Genomic DNA, 8,758 nt, shown 5'->3' on the forward strand with positions numbered 1-8,758 from the left:
ACTAGGGATGGGAGAGTGGGAGAGGAGCAAAGACTGAAAAACTACTGTTGGGTACTATGCTCAGTACCTACGTTTAATCATACCCCAAATCTTAGTATCACACAATATACCTTTATCACAAATCTGCACATGTACCCTTGATTCTAAAATAAAAGTTGAAAAATAAAATAAAATTATAGTCTATCCAATCCCATTTCCCTATCCCTTTACCCAGTTTTATTCTTTCTCCTTTTCCCACTGGACATATTGTCTAATAACACACTATATAACTTATTTATGCATTGATTGTCTGTGTTTCCTCACTATAGTGTGAGGGCCCCAAGGGGAGGAAATTTTGGGGAGTCTATTTTGTCTACTGATCGTTGCAGTGCCTAGGATAGTCCCTCCACATACTAGGTGCTGATAAACATTTGTTGAATGAATAAATGAATGAATGAGTAGAATCAGACATCTAATGCCCATCTTAAAGTAGGGATGTACCTAAGTCATCCAAGACAAAAATGGGTTTTGCCGTCTTGTTCTAAAACTCTCCATGACCCAGACTGCACACACATCCCTTATTAAGCCAATTCCAGATTATCATCACACCTTCTCTTTAAATGTGATCTTCAGTTTATTTCTGGTAATATTTAAATGAAGTAAATATGCCAACAAGCAATGACTGAAGAAGACTATTTCTGTATGTCCTCATCAACTTCTCCAAGGTTACCATGACCATATTGCTGTGATTCATTCCTTTCTTCTTCTCCTACTTGTGGATCTGTCCTCATTGCCCATCCTTTCACTCTTTCCAATACCCTGTCTGTAGTCTCATTCACTCTATCAATGTGATCCCCAAATCTTTATCATTGATTCTACATCTATTCTTCCAGCTTTCATTGTATATTTTCTAGGCCTACTCAGATGGTTCCATGAGAATGCTTCATTGGTACCTACCAGTAAACAGGTTGTAATTTAAACTCCTCACCCTACCCTTGAGACCAGCTTTTTCTGATTTCCTACTTCCATTGGGCAATCAAATTCTGGAATTCTCTTTGACTCGCCTCCCTAAACGGGATCCACCCTCTCCTTTGCAACTAATTTAGTCAGTTGCCAAATCTTTCATTCTTTCTTGAATCTGCTCTCACTCTCTCTACTGCTAACACCTCATATCAGACTCCTTGCTGGGTTCCCAACTCTAAACCATTTTAGACAATCAAGCTAATTATAATTTTTCTAAAGTACAACTCTGATTTTGTCGCTCTCTTGCTCAGGAACTCTCAACAGCTACCCATTATCTACTTAACAAAGTACCAATTCCATACCATGGTATTCAAGATCCTTTAAGAATTGTTTCTAACCTTCTGTGTCAATCTTGTGTTCCATTACTTCCCAACATAATTTCAGTCCTAAAATCAACCCCACATGTTCTCCCATACATACGATGCACTTCCTTGTTTCTGTGCCCTGCCTCACACTTTCCCCACTAGACATCTCACTCCTTCTATGAAGGAAAAAAGAAACACATCATATCAATGGTAAAAATTCATTTCCTTCCCTATTGAGTCCCACTCCTATTAAGTTTCTTATAATTCCAGGAAGGTTCTAACCATTTTCAGGCACGCCCTCAAACACATACATTTATAACCATATATAATAAAATCGTTGCACCAGTTCTGCAACTTGCTTTTTGTTCAATTAATAAAATTTGTGCATTTTTCTACTCCAGCACGTAGATTAACCACATTCTTTTTAACAGTTGCATAGTGTTCTATTGAATGGATATACCATCATTCATGTAAAAAGTTCTCTGTTGATGGACATGTAATTTCACCCAGGTTGGTGTACAGTGGCACGATCATAGCTCACTGCAGCCTTTATCTCCCACACTCCAGCAATCCTCCACCTTCAGCTCCCAAAGCACTGGGATTATAGACATAAGCCACCATGCCTGGCCTCCAGATTTTTTTTTTTTTTTAATCTTAAGCAGTGCTGGCTGGACATAGTGGCTCATGCCTGTAATCCCAGCACTTTGAAAGGCCAAGGCGGGTGGATTACTTGAGATCAGGAGTTCGAGATCACCCTGGCCAACATGGTGAAACCCCGCCTCTACCAGAAAAAAAAAAAAAAAAAATTAGCTGGGCCTGGTGATGCATGTCTGTAATCCCAGCTACTTGGGATTACTGCAGTACCGCAGTAAACATCCTTGTATATTTTTCTTTTTCTTTGCATACTTGCGCAGATCTGCAGGACAAATTCCTCAAAGTAGCATTACACTCAGGAGGCTGAGGCATGCTGACGTTCAGAAATGTCCAGCTCTACACACACCTTTCGCCCTTCTTTTCGGGGTCGTCGGCAGCTCGCCTCCGCCAGCGACTGGCGTCCCCACCTGGGCTGGCAGCGCCAGGTCCAGAGGGAAACACGGCAGCGCGCGGCCCCCTTAAGGCTGCGGGCGGCGCGTGCCCACAGGCCTTTCAAATGGACCAATAAAAGGCCGATGGGCGGTCCGTCGAGGACCAATAAAGAACGAGGACACTGCAGGGTGTGCGGCGGCCCGAGCGGTTTCAAACGGCTTAGAGCAGGCCCCTTGGTTCTGACCCGGCTGAGGTGAGTGGTCGGTGGGCCTGCCCCACCCACGAGGCCCTCGAGGGCAGGTATCGCGCGCGTAGAGCGGCCTCTGGGTCCCGGGGGTGGGTGGGGTCTTCAGACGCGCGCCTCCCTTGCCCCACGAACCCGGCAGGTCTGAGGCGGCGAAGCGGGGCGGAGGCCGGGAGACCTGCGGCGGGCAGGGCGGGGGGCGTGGGCGCTCGTGTGCGGCGGAGGCCGAGGTTGGGCTCCTGGTGGCCAGAGCGCGCCGCAGCTGGGCGCCGGAGGCAGCGCCCGGGGGGCACGGGCGGCGCAGGGCCGCGCCTGGCAGCTGTGATGTACCCGGACCAGGGCGGGGGCCCGGAGAGCCGCCCTGCTGGAGTGCTCCTCGCGTAATTGTCGAGTGAATGAATAAGTAAGAGCCTCCTAGGGCTGTGGTGGTTGAGAAGGGCCTTGTCGTCTCGGAGCGTGACGAGAACAGCGGTACCGCGGCCTGGCCGCACACCTGTGTCCCCTGCCGGCTTGCTGCGATGTGAACGATTCCGATCATCCTCCACCCCGCCCTTAACGTTTGTTTGGCTTTCACTCTCTCAAGGTGTCGGGAGCGTTCAGGTGTCCTTCCAGCCCTGGAGATGTGGGGGAACCAATACGATAGCCAGCAGTGTGGGGTTCAGCAGGCCTTGCTACTTTAAGGACGGGGCTCAGTGAACTGGATTCTTACTTTTGAGCTCTCCTCTACTAGTTGTAATGGTGGTCATTGTTGGGCAGGATTGAAATGCATTCCGTTCTGTTTCTTGGATAGAAAATGGTGAAAGGGATGTTGCCAGAGTGGCTAGTGTGTGTTGGAAAATATATTCGTGTTGATGAATCTTAACAATGAGTTTTTCATTCAACATCAATAGAAGTTGAAGTGGTTTTTGCAGAACTTGCCCCAAATTTATGCATGGCTCTAATTTAATTCTCATGGGACCAGGGCATCAAATCTTGGCCCAGAAATGCTGCCTGTCTTATGCATAATTATGGTAATTGAAAGCTCATTTTTAGAAAGGTGAGCTCCTCCTTCCTCCATTTTCATCACCCTGAAAAGTCCTTCTTTGACCTAAAGAGCCAATAAATGAAGCTAAGAATCTTTTGAAACTGTAAGAAATTGTAAAGGATTTTTGACTTAAGTGACTGGACAAACTAATGCTTTTATAAACTTTAGTGATATAAAGGTAAAAGCAATTTATTTTGCCAGTGTAAGTTAAATCTAGTTGATAAACTCATGCAAAAAAATTTTTAAATACATTTAAAGACTGCTCACTGAGGCAATGGCAAGCAAAGGTATTCCATAACAATTAACATGCTTTTTACTTTATTGTCCATTACTTTAAAGTCTTGATCAGCTTTGAATTATGAACAGTGGTGTGTGGTAATTCCGTTGCACTTTTCTACAACTAACGGTTCAGTTTTAGCAGCAGCTGTTTTTCTGTTGTTGTTGTTTTTTTTTCTTTTACCAGTTTATTGTAAAGGATGCTACAAAGGATACAGGTGAAGAGAGGCATAGATCTAGTAGGTATGAGAGAAGGGTGTGGGGCTCTCACATTAAGTATGTTTGAATATACCAACTCTCTTGTCAACTTTTATCTTAATTCCATCAACCCTTTTCTTTTTTCTTTTCTTTTTTTTTTTGAGACGGAGTCTCACTCTGTTGCCCGGGCTGCAGTGTAGTGGCACCATCTCGGCTCACTGCAACCTCCACCTCCTAGGTTCAAGGGATTCTCCCACCTCAGCCTCCCAAGTAGCTGGGACTATTGGTGCGTACCACGACGCCCAGCGAATTTTTTGTATTTTTAGTAGAGACAGGGTTTCACCATGTTGGGCAGGCTGGTCTCGAACTCCTGATCTCAAGTGATTCGCCCGCCTCAGATTCCCAAAGTGCTGGAATTACAGGGGTGAGCCACCACATCCAGCCAACCCTCACTTTTCTAACTGGAGCTTCCATTAGGACCTGATCAAGAGGTTTTGTTTTTGCAATTCTAGGTAGGGAAAGTGTTCCCCAGCCAGACATAATATCCATTCCTATAAAACATTTACGTATAGGAGACACAGCTTCCAACTTTCATAGTTGTGTCAACACGTTTTTGTGTTCTCTCTTTTTTTTTTTGAGATCAGATCTCACTCTGTCGCCCTTGCTGCAGTGCAGTGCTGCAATTATGGCTCACTGCAGCCTTGACCTCCAGGGCTCAGGTGATCCTCCCATCTCAGCCTCTGAGCAGCTGGGACTACAGGTGTGCATCACCATGCCTGGCAAATTTTTAAATTTTTTGTAGCAATGAGGATTCGCCTTGTTGCCCAGCCTGGTCTTGAATTCCTGGGGTCAAGGGGTCCTTCTGTCTTGGCCTCCCAAAATGCTGGGGTTACAGGTGTCAACCAGTATGACTGGCCTTCTCTTAATATAGTTGTAGCCCTCTTCAGGGCTTCACAAATGGCTCTTGGTACCACTGTGCCTGGGGCTTCTTTATGATGGAGTCCCAGGAATTTCTCTTCACCACTCCCTGACCATTTTACCTACTTGTATACAGAAGACTTGGGGTGCCCAGCCAAGAGACACTTGCCTACTTGTCAGTTTTTTGTTTTTTTGAGATGGAGTCTTGCTCTGTCACCAGGCTGGAGTGCAGTGGTGCAGTTTTGGCTCACTGCAACGTCTGCCTCCTGGGTTCAAGTGATTCCCCTGCCTCAGCCTCCCAAGTAGCTGGGACTACAGGCGCGTGCCTTTACACCCAACAAATTTTTTTGTATTTTAGTAGAGACAGGATTTCACCATATTGGCCAGGGTGGTCTCGATCTCATGACCTCATGATCCGCCTGCCTCGGCTTCCCAAAGTCTTGGGATTACAGGTGTGAGCCACCACACTTGGCCTGTCAGTCTTTATCTTTCTGACTCATCTGCCTATTGCCCTATCAATTTCAGATTAGATTTCTCATTATAATCTGCCTCCTAACTTAGAATTTCTCCAAACTGAGGTAAATATGGCAAACCTGTTTGGAACCCCTTAATATTGGGAGACTACCAGGGGCTCCCTTTGGCACCTACGCTAGTCTTGAACTCCTGGGCTCATGTGATCATCCATCCTAGTCCTCCCAAAGTGCTGGGATTACGGGCATGAGCCACCACACCCTGCTACCTTATTTCTTAATAACCATTTAAAATTTTCCACCTTCCGTGATGAATCCATTTGCCCTCTGTCTCACTGTTCTGTTAGCCTAATGGTTTTATTAGCATCTGTAAGACCCATGAGAGGAAACAGACAGCACATTTGGTAAGGCTTCTCGAACTGTCTTTTGATTTTGCGGCGATAAGGTTATCCACATTAAGGAGTCCACCCTTAACCACAGCATTTACCATGACCTGGGTAGTGGGCATATTTAGAGGGTAAATGTCCTAGTCATCATAAAGCCATTTTCACATGGCTTGCATATGAAGCATCAGTGGCTTTATCTGGATCTGGGGTGTTCCACCTGGCATTTGTAGGTAGAATCAGACTGTTCTCCTCAAGAAGCTGATGATACTAATGTACAAAATGAAACTTCTTTCACATTGTAGCCCCTGGTTTCAATGGTTCCTTGGTTTTGCAGACCACTTTCTTCCTTACCAGAGGTCTTAGAAGATTTTTCGCTTGTCCCAGCATAAATTTTTCCCTTGGGGGACAGATTTGAGGCTAGTGGCCTAAGCTCACACATTTACTGAAATCTGAGCTTGATCTAGCAGGAAGGGCCAACCCACCACTCTCTTAATTTCGTTTTAGCTGTTACAGATAACAATAACCAAGGGATTTAACATTTCACTTCTTTTTTTTTTTTGAGACGGAGTTTCACTCTTGTTACCCAGGCTGGAGTGCAATGGCGCGATCTCGGCTCACTGCAGCCTCCGCCTCCTGGGTTCAGGCAATTCTCCTGCCTCAACCTCCTGAGTAGCTGGGATTACAGGCACGCGCCACCATGCCCAGCTAATTTTTTGTATTTTTAGTAGAGACAGGGTTTCACCATGTTGACCAGGATGGTCTCGATCTCTTGACCTCGTGATCCACCCGCCTCGGCCTCCCAAAGTGCTGGGATTACAGGCACGTGCCACCATGCCCAGCTAATGTTTTGTATTTTTAGTAGAGACGGGGTTTCACATTTCACTTCTTAAATACTAGTTTGCATCTCCTCGTGTATCCCGTGAACCAACTCCCAGGCAGTTGGATCCATCTGTAGATTACATGATTAACTTTTTTTTGAGACACAGTCTCACTCTGTAGCCCAGGCTGGAGTGCAGTGGCGCGATCTCGGCTCACTACAGTCTCCACCTCCTGGGTTCAAGCAATTCTCCTGCCTTAGCCTCTTGAGTAGTTGGGACTACAGGTGCGTGCCACCATGCCCAGCTAATTTATTTTTATTTTTTAGTAGAGACAGGGTTTCACCATGTTAGCCAGGATGGTTTAGATCTCTTGACCTCATAATCCACCCACCTCAGCCTCCCAAAGTGTTGGGATTATAGTCGTGAGCCACTGCGCTGGCTCCATAGATAACTTTTACCTTTAGTAATTGATGACAGCACAGCTTTGGCTCCTTGCCATAAGTGATCACTTGGCCACTCAGGAATCAAAAATTCTTTGTCCCCCATCCTTTTATCCTTTTTCTTCCCAAACCATATGTGTCTGTGAGCCAAAGTCATTCTAGCAAACCCCAATTCTGACAATTTAGAATAACAAACTTTAATGTTTATCTTATACGTTTATACTGTTGAATATATCTGTGACCTCAGATATGTGGGGGCTTTTCCCCACATGCCAAGCAAGTAGTTCTTGAGCAGTGGACACCACCTGTGTGTCCTCTAATTCAGTTCAATTCTAACACTTTTTTTTTTTTTTTTTTTTTTTTTTTTTTGAGAGAGTTGCTCTGTCACCCAGGCTGGAGTGCAGTGGCGTGATCTTGGCTCACTGCAACCTCCGCCTCCTGGGTTCAAGCCATTCTCCTGCCTCAGCCTCCTGAGTAGCTGGGATTACAAGCACCTGCCACCATGCCCAGCTAATTTTTTGTGTTTTTAGTAGAGACAATTTTTCCATGTTGGCCAGGCTGGTCTCGAATTTCTGACCTCAAGGACTTCAGGTGATCTGCCCGCCTCAGCCTCCCAAAGTGTTAGGATTACAGGTATGAGCCACTGTGCCTGGCCAATTCTGACACTATCTGGAGTTAGTGTCAGATCCCAGATTGAGGGTTTAGTCCCACAAGACTGCCCCCAACTCAGATGCCAGTTTGAAGCCCCAGGTTGTTTTTTTAACGTGTGCTTCTGTAGACTGACTGACTATATAAATGTGCATTCCTATAACCCTCCTCCTTGGGTTTGATTAATTTGTTAGAGCTGTTCACAGAACTCAGGAAAACACATTTTCCAGCCGGTTTATTATAAAGGATATTGCAAAGGATACAGATGAAGAGCTATATAGGGGAGGTATGAGGGAAGAAGCATGGAGCTTCCATGCCCTCTCTGGGCACTCTGTGCTCCAGAGACCAGCATGTGTTCAGTTCTCAGCTGTTGCAGCAGCAAAGTTTTAATTCTAATAAATTTGAGTACCTTAATATTATGAACCCTGTTCAAGGTTTTTGGTAAGCAATTAAAAATAATAAACTTCTTTAACAGTGCCTTAGGATAAGTGTTAAAAATTTTGACAGGGAATGAATATGTTAGGGTAAAGTCAGGCTCTCTTATGCTCCTTTAATGGGGTGTTATTTATTCATTGAATAGATATTGAGATTGATGCTTAATGTTTGTTACACATTGTTCTAAATTCAGGGAATACACTGGTGAACCAGAAGAAGACAAAGGCCCTGACCTAACGGAGTGTGACAGTTTTATCTCTCAAAACAATTTACTGTAGCAAATCATAGTTTCTGTAATCCCTCTAGGCTCAGCTCTGGTCCTTGAATAAAATACATGCCCAGATACTTTCACTAGCAGTAGCTAACATGTATTGAATGCCTACTGGGTCCCACAGTTTATTTTTATTTTTTTTTTTGAGACGGAGTCTCGCTCTTGTTACCCAGGCTGGAGTGCAATGGTGCGATCTCGGCTCACCGCAACCTCCACCTCCTGGGTTCAGGCAATTCTCCTGCCTCAGCCTCCTGAGTAGCTGGGATTACAGGCACGCACCACCATGCCCAGCTAATT

At 45.2% G+C, this 8,758-nt stretch overlaps 1 protein-coding gene across 2 annotated transcripts in view; it reads left to right on the forward strand.

Moving 5' to 3' along the window:
• The first annotated feature begins 2,505 nt into the window (after window positions 1-2,505).
• CKAP5 (cytoskeleton associated protein 5) overlaps window positions 2,506-8,758 on the forward strand; it is a 112,746-nt gene continuing 106,493 nt past the window's right edge. For both annotated transcript variants that reach the window (XM_017529280.2, XM_037738843.1), the window contains exon 1: window positions 2,506-2,586. The gene's annotated coding sequence lies outside the window, so the exon portion shown is untranslated. The remainder of the gene's footprint in view (window positions 2,587-8,758) is intronic.

The sequence above is a fragment of the Cebus imitator genome, unplaced genomic scaffold (assembly GCF_001604975.1).
Source record: "Cebus imitator isolate Cc_AM_T3 unplaced genomic scaffold, Cebus_imitator-1.0 Scaffold58, whole genome shotgun sequence".
Lineage (NCBI taxonomy): Eukaryota > Metazoa > Chordata > Mammalia > Primates > Cebidae > Cebus > Cebus imitator.